Below are 12,225 nucleotides of genomic sequence, written 5' to 3' on the forward strand. Positions count from 1 at the left end.
GTTGTTTTTTTAAAGCCGCTTTAACCACTTAACTGACAATTTTTACCAGCAAAACCGGTAAGAAATTGCCTGGTCTGCAGGAAAGTCCAGGTAGTCAGAAAAGATCCATTCTGCGCATGTGTAGAACAAATTTTCTCTTCAAAAATACAGCCGGATGGTGCGGTCGCACCTTGACATCTGAACTATAGGTGGCTGCTTTCGCATCAAAACTGATCACGTCAGTTAAGTGGTTAAACAAATAAAACGGGCAGACTTGCTGAAATCACGCTGCTTGCATGTTTCAACCATGGTAATTCTAGGGGTGGTGACCTGATCTTCTGCCTTCCGTAATTATGGCAGAACTTTACCCAACAGTCCTAATGAAGTAGAAGCGAGATTTATAAAAAATATTTAATCTGTATAAAAAAAGAGAAAAATCCTGTTCATCATCATTGCTTTCGTCACAGGATGATGTCTATTTTGTTTGAGGTCCTGTGTACTCCAGTGCTTCTCATTGTGTCTGACGGAATATGGGAGTCACTCTCTGAATACCCTTTCTCTAATTAAGGACAGAATTAAAAAAAATTGCAGTAACTAATATTTTATTGTTTGTATTCTAATATAATCTGTTTCTACTCTTCCTTCAACCTTGTTTTTATAATATGAAACATTAAAAAAAGAAAAAAAAAAAGCTCTTTCTTCTATATCACATACAGGGGTGTTTGAGGTCCGATGAGTTGCATTTGTTGTGTTCTACATGCTCCTGCCACTTCAAAATAGGGTAAAGGCATTTTTCCCCATTTTCAGATCACATACAGCAGGCGTATTCAACATGCGGCCCTCCAGCTGCTGTTGAACTACACATCCCAGCCTACCCTGCCACAGTTTTGCTATTAGAGCATGCTAAAACTGGCATGCTGGGATGTATAGTTCCACAGCAGAGAGAGCGCTGCATGTTGAATACACCTGACATACAGTGCTGATCTCTCTAATTGTACCCAGTGGAGATAGCTCAGCAAATAGGTTGTAAGCCAGGGCTGTAACGCAAACCACAATACATTTAGTTATACCTCTTTCACTTTGCAAACGTGGCTCCAACCTGGGATTTTGAAAGCTGTTCCAACCCAGCTGAGACCCTGGTCAGACCCCTTTCACACTGCACCTTCAACCCGGTTTGGCCCCATTCCATTCACACTGAACCCGGGTCAGCCCCAACCCTATGGATGTCATTAAAAATGTACTATTTCTGGCTCACAAAGATAAGGTCACAAAAGGGAAAGGGTGGGGACTGCTCACAGCATTGCAGGCATCATGGCTGATGGATTACCACTGTGTACCCCTGAGTTCATGAGTGTTTGTGCTTTACTGCTATTTGATTTGGCCAGTGAGAGCATGATGCAGCTTCTGGCAGCATAGTGTACAGTTCACGTCTTCATCGCTCCAATTGGCCATCACTATAGTAGCCGTAGTATAAAACCCTTGCAGACTGCCGGAATGCTGCCTCTGCTGTTGTCTGCAGTGTGCTGCCTGTGTGTCTGGCTGCTGACATCATCAAGTGAGAGACTGGAACATCCAATCAGTGGTGTTTGCTGAGTCCCGTGTTGGATAACTCAGGTAGGACCCGTTCACACTGCACTACGACCCGGGTCAGTCCAGTGTTCAACCCTGGTCTATACCTGGGTTGAAATTGCCGACCCAGGATATTTTTTGGTGGCGCTTTCACACTGCACCTTGACTCTGCAATATCTCTAGTTCTTTCTTCAGGGTCCATAGGCTCAACAGGGAGACTTTGGGGTGTAGGTGATGGATCTGGATCCGGGCACCACGCAGTTAAAGCTTTCAGCCCCCAGTATGCACTGGTCTATCCTCCCTATATCCGAGCCAGAGGCACCTCTGGCGCTGCGACGCCAGTACTGATATGGGGGGCCCCTGGGGTCTGTGCTAGCTGGGCCCTGCGGGAGGACCCAGGCTGCAGCTGGACATATTGGCAGTCATACCTCCTGGTCTCAGGGGACAGACTGGAGGTGCTGAGTGTGGACGCAGGCTCCAGCCCTCGAACTTCACTAGGCCACCAGGGCCATTTTGGTGTGGGAACCAGGGGTTAAACAATCAGCCAGGAGAGACAGTTTCCCTGTTTAAGCGGCTTTTTAGCTCAGGGAGCCTTTCCACTGAGGTCTGGCTTCTGTGAGCTGCTTCCTCCTGCAGCCCCGCCCCCTCAGGTCTCCGGCGGCCATTTTCTTTGTGGTGCAGTCACAGATCTCTCAGGACAGTGCGTGGTCCAGTCCCCCTGCATACCTCTCTCCCTTTGGTTAGTGTATGTAGAGCTATAGCCTCCCCAGACACTGAATCTGGGTGGTTGATTGTATTGCCAATTTGCAGTGTAAATTCTGCATTGTATGTGACTTATGCTAGCGCTGCCTGTCTGTCTTTTTTCCCTAATGGTCAGCATATATCTATACCTTTCCTCTATTTCTGCCCTAATACAGGTGTAATTAGGGTGGTTCTTTTACCTCACATATATAAAAGATAATACTTGGGAGGTCTGTCACATACTGTTGTATGCTGCACTGTGCCATATTTAGGCAAAGACTCCTGCAGCTTACCCGAGCATCAGACAGGACCAGTGTTTCGCATATCTAGGCAGTGGGCTCCTGCAACTTATCCGAGCATCAGTCAGGACCAGTGTTTTTCTCTCACTATTACCCTAATATACAGGTGTATTCAGGGATAGCCTCACATCTATAGTACTAAATATTTGTGAGGTTTATCACATACACTTGTTCGTTGCACTGTGCTATATTTGGGCTGTGTGCTCCTGCAGCTTACCCAAGCATAAGACAGGACCAGTATGTTGCATTCCTACTACTCTCCTACATACACAGTGGTTGCATTAATCCCAGTGCCATATTGTGTGCCATTTACTCTGCAGCTATGTCTAGCAAAGGCAAGAGTAACAACAGGCCTCTGCCCATATGCTGCTATCTTTCAAATTATGTGCTGCAAGCTTAAGTGAGGAGGATTTGATACAAGATGGGCTATGTAGTTAGTGTTATACTCCACCTGGCCCATCAGACAGAGCCGGTACTAGAGACCCCCTGGGCTTCCTTTTCTCATTACTGGCCACTATTGCAGACTGCCTAGTGGATCTGGCTGTAATTCCCCCCCTATGGGATTATTCAAGCAAGGAGTAATGCCCGCTTTGGGGGCTTGCTATAACAGGTTCAGGCGATACAAGTACCCCCACCATGGGTAGACGTACCCTCTCATACCGCTTTTTTCTTACCTAATTTCCGGGTCTGGCCTGTAGGTTGGAACAGAGTTCCAAAAAGGAACAGACCTGGAATTTAGCCGGCGCCGGCCCAGGATGTTCCGGAGTCGGCGCCTGTCACACTGGAGCCAGGTCTGCAGAGACCTGGCTCTTCTGGCGTAGAAGTGGACGCTTGGAGATGACGTCATCTGTAAGTGGCACTGAAATCGGCCTGCATGCATCCAGGTCAATGTGAACCAGATCGCGCCATTTACACTGCAGGATTTCACTGGTCATTCCCGTGTTACACCCTGTAAGTTACCTGGGTTGGAGTGCTGGGTCACTCGACCCAGGAATCCAACCCTGTCTCCTTTTTAGGAAGAAGTTAGTGAATAGTGCCATCTCCCCTGAAAAATCAGGAAGGATTAAAACAGTGGGTTTCGCCTTATGTGCAGGAATCATACCACACAAGCGAGTAAAGTGAATAAATTCAACTCAACTGTTACTAATAAATCATATACTATAACAGAATTTATTACATGTAATATGAGGAATTGTATATATTTAGTAGAATGTGAATGTGGTCTCCAATATGGGGGCAGAACATTGAGACCGCTAAAAGAACGCTGGACAGAACACCACCGGGACATAAAAAATGGCTTTGAGAACCATTCATTGTCAAAACATTTTAAAGAATAATAAGAGGTGCCAGTCATTAATAAGTAAGTTAATACAGAGTAATTGGAGAGTTGATAACTTGAAACAGATGTTAGCGCAGGCTGAAATGCAATGGATATACGAATTGAGCACACTGGTCCCTAGGGGATTAAATATAGAATTTGAGGTAAAATGGTTCTTATGAATTTATCCTTTTTATACTAGAAAAAAAATAAAAAAAAATAATAATTTTAAGATTGTGTCATTATTTACATCCCGTTCTCATCATTATGATATATATATATGTGTATGTGTGTGTATATAGAGAGAGAGAGAGAACGAGAACACACTGTGTGAGATTATATAACAACATATACTACCTCAAGAAAAAAATAGCGCTTTTTGCACAACCCGTGTTAAACAACTAGCTATATTTCCATTAGCCGGAGTCGAGAGGCTACCATGGCAACGGAGCCACTCGAATTATCCTCATCTCACGTGGGACGAGGGGTTTGTTATTGAGAATCCCCTATGCAACGCCGACACGTGAGACCTGTATTGAAGGACACACGTGACGTTATTCGGAGGGGGGAGTCATTCAGACGAGACCGGAAGTAGGAAGTAACGTGCGTTCCACACTGGAACACACGCGAGAACTCACGATGGAGGAAACCCAAATAGCCCGGAATATACATCCATCTACTACCCCCCGGGACACCTATAGCGGGAGGGGTGTGAGGGTAAGTCATTATACCTGTTAATTTATGCAAGCTGGGACAACAGGAGGTATTAACCAATAGGAGAGGAGATAAGGGTATAAATATGAGAAGAGGCCACTAGAGAGATACACCTTGATAAAGGCCTATAGAGACGAAACGTGTTGGTGAGTGAAGGAGGGCAGTAACCCAGTTGAAGCAAGCCATTGACCCTGAAGGCTTTCCAGTGCCTATACCCGGGAGGTTGCTGGTAATACTTTTACACACGCTTGGTAGAGTGTGATATGTGAGCACCCCATTCTATCTGTAACGCTGCTTTGTCTATCATTTGTTTGTGGCTAAGATTGTTGCTGGGTTTTTTTTTTGGATGTTTTAGCTTCACATATTATTAAACTATACTGCACTATATATACCCTTATCATTTTTTACATATATTTATGCTACACGGAGAGGATAACGTGGAAATACCATCATTTTACCAAGGATTTTGTAATAAACACTATCAAGAAAGGGAAAAGTGGAGAAAATAAGAAGAGAGAAAATTTATATGACTATAAAGAGCGAGTATTGAGGAGAGCTATTTTGGTATCATATTACCCCGGAGGGTGCGCCTAATCGCAAGTACTTTTTCCTCTACACCAAGGCGCTACCCAGGTTAACCTTGCAATAACCCGGGTTTTAGCTGTGGTGTAAAAGGGGTATAACTCAGTGCAGAGTCGGGTGGCTATATCTCATGCCTTTCAAACCATGTAGCTAGATGAGAAGCCCCTACCCAGTAACCCCTTTAGGCACCCTGTGGTATCGTCACAGTCCACGCAACTCTCAGATTCTGAGGTATCATCCGATGCTGATCTCTCTAGCCCTGACTCCCCTTTGGAGGAGGATGAGAGTCAGTCAAAAATAATATTTCTGCTTTGGTGCAAGCTGTTAGATCCATTTTATTAATAGAAGGTGACGAGCCAGTCCCTAAATACAAGCACCCTCTGTTTAAACGACAGAAGGTGACTTCAGCAGAATTCCCTCTATCAGAGCAATTAGCTGAACAGCACCCTGGCAATCACCTGGTAGGAGGTTTCAACCACAAAAACTAACCTGATGTTACCCTTTTTCTGTGGCTCATTGTGCAAAGTGAGAAACACCCCCTGTGGTGGATTCCCACGTTATGCTTTTAATTAAAAGCGCTACGTTGCCTATTACTACAATTACTTCTTTGAACTACAGATAGGAAGGTGGAGGCTTGCCTGAAATCGATACTCTCTTTAAGGGACTGTTACCTGTCCACCCATTCGTATGGGTAGTTAAAGCTATAGAGAGCTGGGCTGATGCACTTGAAGACTTTTACCTCAGAAGCTTCTAGGGATCAGATGTTTTTTGTTGCTCACAGTCTATATGCAGCTTCCTATATTGGAGACGCAACATTGGATGCCAGTCTCCTAACCTCCAGATCTTCGGCCGTGACTATCTGCCCGCGTACCCTGTGGCTGTGCTCATGGAAGGCAGATGCGGTTTGGGAGGCTGACCTCTTCAGTTCGCCCAGTGCTAGAGTCACACCACCATGGAAGATAGGGTAAGAGAAGTGGTTTCTCACGGGTATGCCCTCTCATTTCTCAGATGGCCCCCCCACCAGTTTTTCTACACATGCCCTCCTTCAGACCCGAACAAGGCCTTACAAATTATGCCAGTCCCACTATCTCAGTGAGGGACTGGCTATTATTCTACTTTCTTTCTGGTTCAGTAGCCGAATGGGTCTCATTGGCCTATCCTCAATCTCAAATCCCTGAACAAATTCCTAAAGGTGCCTAGGTTCAGGATGGAAACGCTACGCTCCATCATCCTATATAGCACCCTCTCATCAGCGTTATCTCCTGTTTGCTATACTACAGCAACTCTTCCAATTTCAGGCTCTGACCTTTGGACCGTCCACAGCTCCACTCGTGCTTACCAAAATGATGGCTATCATGGCTGCTCACCTGCATGGTCAGGACATCCGACTGCTACGGTATCTGGATGACCTCCTGGTCTTAGTAGGATTCCCAGAGGTGCTTCAAAGCCATCTACAGCTAACCATTGCTTTCCTTCTCAAGTACAGATGGATAATCAACTGGAAAAAGTCCTCCCTGAATCCCTCAGAGAATGATTCATCTGGGAGCCCTGATGGATTCTCAGGAACAGAGAAACCTTTCTGAAGTCAGACAAGATTTCCACACTTCATCTACGAGTGCGCAGATGTCTTCACAATCCACTCGGCAATGCAAGTTTGGGATCCATGGTCTAGCAACTCTAGCAACCAGGAGTCGGAGAGGTACAAGGCAGGATGTGGAACGACCAGAGTGGCGGATACTAGCTGGAACTGCAGGCAATAAAACTGATACGACTGAGAGCACAGAGAACTAGCTCACAGTATACCCTGTGAAAGACATTACACTGGGAACTAAAGGACTTCCTGACAGTCCTTAAGTACCAAGAGGCAGTGAGGGATTGGCTGCTAGAACTCCCAGGCCATGCTGTGACCGGATTGGCTCAACCAGTCACCTGACCCATATCCAAGATGGCGGCACCCAGCAGTCTACAACGCGGAAGCGCTGCCAGCCTCACTCCTTCTCACCTGTCTCCCGATTGAACTCCTCACTCTCCATAGCCTGACTGTGCCTAGTGCTGATCTCCAGGATCCTGCACCCCCACCGGAAGGCTCAAGCCAGAGCGCCCGGACTGGTAAGACCGTGGGCTCCGCAGCCTCTCGGCCTCGGTCGTGACAACATGGAGGGACTCGAAGTCGGGTAGCAATGACAGAATTGTAACGCATTCTGATATGGGCCAAGGGTCACCTTCCAGCCATCTCTGCTGTGTTTCTTCCGGGAGTTCTCAATTGAAAAGCAGACTTCCTCAGCCGTTACGACGTGCATCCCGGGGTATGGTCTCTTCACCAAGAGGTATTTTAACTCCTAGTGAACAGATGGGGCAGAGGTGGACCTCATGGTCTCCTGACACAACGACAAACTGCCAGTGTACGGGTCCAGAACAAGAGATGCCTAGGCAAGTTGACCTTTCAGTTTGCATACCTAATCCCTCCAGTCTTCCTTCTTCCTCGAGCTCTTAGGAAGTTCAAACAAGATGGAGGCACTGTCCGACTGGTGGCTCCAGCTTGGCCCAGACGTCAATGGTACTCAGATCTTCAGAGTCTCTCCGTCGACACTCTGTTCCTGCTGCCTCAACGCACGGACCTGTTGTCTCAAGGTCCTTTATCCGAATCTGGTTCGTCTGTCTTTTACGGCATGGCTCTTGACACATTCATCCTAAGGCCCAAAGGATTCTCTAGCTCTGTCATCAACACAATCTACCACAGAGTGTGGCAAACATATTTCCAATGGTGTTGTCCCAGAGATTATGACCCCCAGGTGTTTCTGATTTCCAGAGTCCTGGCCTTCCATCAAGCTGGATTGGACCTTGGCCTCCGCCTGGTCTCACTGAAAGTGCATGTCTCTGCTCTGTCAATATGGTTCTAATGTAGACTTGCCCGGCTACCAGATATCCACACCTTCCTTTGGGCCCTCCAGGGTCCTCCATTTGAACTCCTAGATTCGGTGGCACTCAAGTGGTTAACAGCAAAGAACTTTTTGATTTTCTCTCCTTCTGGCTATTACCTCCATCAGAAGGGTGTCAGAGTTAGGGGTGCTCTCCTGTCGCTCCTCCTTTCTGATATTTCACCAGGACAGGGCTGTGCTTCGGAAACGCCCTGGGTTCCTTCCTAAAGTTGTTACTAGTTTCCACATTTATGAGGAAATTAAAGTACCAGCCATTCAATCACCGGACCTCTCAGGGGGGGTGGCCTCTTTGGATGTGCTCCATGCCCTCAGGATTTCTGTGAACCATACCAGTTCCCTTCGGAAATTAGACTCCTTATTTTTGCTCTATGGATTTCACAAGAAGGGATGGCCAGCCAATAAACAAATTCCTTAGAAACCGAATCAGCTTTAGCCTCCACTGCAGTAGTGCGACTGGTAAGGGAGGCCAGCTCGTTGCGGAGGTCAGTGATAAGCTGTTGAAAATTAGAGGTGAGAGACTGTTTAAACTCTGCTAATGGTAGGCAAAAGCTGATTAGGCTTGAGGAATAGGTAAGAATCCTAGGTTTTTTTCCTGATTGGTCAGCATGACAACCTTGTTGCTGGGCAGTTTAGTTTAAATAGGGTGTCACCTGGTTTGAAACTGGCCAATGCTTTGCTCAGGGGAGTGTTTAGCTAGTGGGGTGGATTAAGGGTGTTCTGGGTAAAGATGAGTATCCTGCCATTCGGCTTTATTTTCTCCCACTCGTGTCACTTGCTTTCCCTAATCTGCCATAATGCCTCGTAGGAGTGCCCCCCCCCCACCCGGAGGCTGGCTGATTTTGGACGCCCTCTACGGTCCGTGGCCGCGGCTGAGGTCATGTGGCCTCCCACCCGGCGCCACCCCGGTTATTGTGAGGGTTCCTATCCTCTCTAGGGTTATTCCAGTGCCCCCCCCCTTGTCGCCAGCGGGGTCGCGCATGTCTGTGACCTCCGTCAGCTGTTCCTTATTCCCCAGTGGTGCGGCTGTCGCCGTCGCCACTAGCCGCTCCACAGCGGGATTCTGGGACCCGCCGGGTTTAGACTGGGCGGATTCTCTCGCTGCTGTCCCTGACTCGTCTGTCCCCTGAAGTTGGTTTGGATTCTGTTCACTGTGCTAATATGGCAATCCTTAGAGGTTTGTGCAGAAGTGTTCGGGAAAAGATTCGCAAAGGAAAATGTTATCTTTTTTCGGTCACTGATGTAAGGAAGAAAGGTTTGGGGCAAGCTAAGAAAACAGGTGGGGTTGGCTTGGAGGTATATTGTTAACAACAGACACAAATAGAGACCCTACCTACACAAGTGGCGCTATGTTGGCATATAACACAATTAAAGTATACAATACGTCCCTTTCAAGGTAAGAAAATGTCCTCAAATAGTTCTTCTTTTTCTATTGTTCAAAGAATTCCTCCGTTCCAGGTGATGATCGCATGAAAAAATGGACAACAGAGAAATCCAATGTGAAGTCAATTCTTAATGCATTAAAAGCATAGCATGCAGAGTGTAATTTGATGGACTGGTACTCTCTAAATGCGTACCCCACTCGCAATAAGACACCAGTGGTATGTGCATATAAAGCTTTCTTTTACAGCTGTTACGATGAATCCCGTGCTTTATACCGTCACCTGCTCTCTTTTTACAGATAGATTTTGCGTACCTTACTCAGATGTAAGGAGGTTTGGGATAAGTGTATAAAGGTTTCTTTCAAGATATAAGAACAGATTCGGGCAGGCCGATGATACGGAGATTATTGCGCCTGTTCCTATTCTCCAGATCTTCTAATTTATCATGAAATGCAGCCATTGCAGACTCATGTTTTTGAACGAGAGCTTTAGAGTCTGTGAGTTCATCTTCCAAAGCTGAGATTCATTGTTCTGCCTCATTGAGGCGTTGAGAGTGTTGTAATAACTGGCTTAGTGCTGATTCTACAGACTGTTTTAGCTCGGAAAGTCCTGCCAATTTTTGATCCAGCAAAGGAGATATGATTTCTGCTATTTCTTGAGCCCTTTGAAGTGATTGTGTACTATACTGGGAATTCTCTTCAGACATGTCAGGCGTGCTTTCCTTTACTGGGGATCCCGACAGATGAGGTTGTTCAGCAACGGTATTTTTCTCTTTGTTTTTGGGGACAGTGGCCCTGATTCAGAGCCGGACGCTCTGACAGAGCGCTCGCTCTGAATCAGGGCCGTCCCTCTTAGTTTTTAGAGCGGCCTCCCGGCCGCTCGTATAGCTGTGGGTGACCACCCACAGCTATAGCGAGCGGCCAAAAAGATGGTCGCGATGGTCAAGCCATGCCCCCGGGACGCCCACCAAAGGGGGCGTGCTGTCACTCACCATCGACAGCACACCCCCTTTGTAGCGAGACCCATAGCGACGGCTTGGCCGTCGCTATCCGGGTCTCGCGCATGCGCACGACCGAGCCGGCTCCCTCGTGCGCATGTGCACTGGCCCAACATCGACCCTCTTGCGAGCGGGTCTGAATTAGGCCCAGTGTCCCCTCTTGGGCCCCGCTGCTGTTTAGCCATGTACTTTTCCATGCAAATAGCCTAGTATATCTTGTGTATATTCCTAAAGTATATAAGTATGAGCAATATCGATTATCAAATGAAAAGTACTAACGATAGTTCTCTTGTTATCGTTTTTGTTTGTTCACTTGGTGGATGACTATAATGTTAAGATTTGTGCTAGATATTGCATTAATTAACGAGGGTGGCATAAATTATTCTGTATCTCTGTGCACCTGCATTATGTGGTTGTATCAGTTGGTAAGGAACACCACGTGTGCTGGGATGTATAGTGTTTTCTAACTTCCGGCGTTATCTGCCCTCGGAGAGCCGGACCTGTATTGGTCTCTTGCCTAGACTTATCTTGTGATTTTCCACTTGCTAAGGCAATGGGCTTTTCCTTATGGTGGGCCGAGCTCAATTAATAGCGGCCGTTACTGAGGTCCACTTGCCGAAAGTAGCTATAACTTGTTTTTTAACAAGTATACAGAACCACCTTAATCGTTGTGTCTAGCGTTTCCCCTTTTTTATTATATTTTTATCATAGTTGTTGATCCACAAGTGGCCACCGGAGGGAACCCAAAGTGAAGGAGATAATATTGCAAAGCTTGGGAGTCTTTAAAAGGTGGTAACCAAAACACTTTATTTATCCTTGTGAGTAAATATATATCAAATTGTGTGGAGCTGAGTTATAGAGCTGTATATGAGATAATTGATGTTTCAGCAAGAGAAAAATGGAATCAAGGTCATTAGCATTAGAGTGACCTGTGCAAATGTAAGTATCTTCCTCTGCTTTCTCTCTCTGTATTACAATTAGTCACAAACAGACAAGTGTGACAGCGGGGGAGCTGAGATCCCTTCAGTTGTGAAGGGTTATGCAGGAGCACAGAGAGGACTGCTGCAATCAATGGTCCCAACAGCCGGAGGTGAGAGAAGTGACTGTGGGTGGGAGGAGGTGTAGACCGGCACTGTAATAGCGCTCCCGCCGGCGAGCACCGCCTGAGCCACAGAGAAGGTGCAGTGTGTAGCGGTGAGTGTTCAGAGGGTATGGAGGCTCTTAGGGGCTGCGGGTCTGGCAGGAGGGAGTACCTCTAGATACCGGCTGGTTTCCGCGGCATTGCTGAGGTGGCGGCGGGTGACGCCCGAACTTGAGGCCGCGGCTTTTGGCGCGGACTAGGCCCCAAATCTTCAGGAGTCTCTTTCAGACCTACGGGGCCTTTAACAACCCTATGAGAGGGTCTGTGGGGGACAGCGAACTGGTGGCTGTATTATAAACTCACCAAAGCCCTTTACAAGAGGCAATAAAAGGCTTTTTTTGGGCTGTGTGTCTGGAGCCCTCAGGAAACACGTTCTCACCAACTGGCAGTCAGGCCTTGCCCCCCTGTTCCTGGCGCTTTGTCTCGATTTAATTTCGCTCACTTTCGTATGTGGCTTCTGCGGTGAGGTTAATTTGCCCTTCCTTTGTGTGGAAGATTATCAGGCCGCCATAGAAGGCCTGGCGCGGAGGTCGCTGGCTCCAAGAACTATGAAATCCCATGCGGCTG

The sequence above is a fragment of the Taudactylus pleione genome, unplaced genomic scaffold (assembly GCF_031769625.1).
Source record: "Taudactylus pleione unplaced genomic scaffold, aTauple2 ptg000507l, whole genome shotgun sequence".
Taxonomy (NCBI): domain Eukaryota; kingdom Metazoa; phylum Chordata; class Amphibia; order Anura; family Myobatrachidae; genus Taudactylus; species Taudactylus pleione.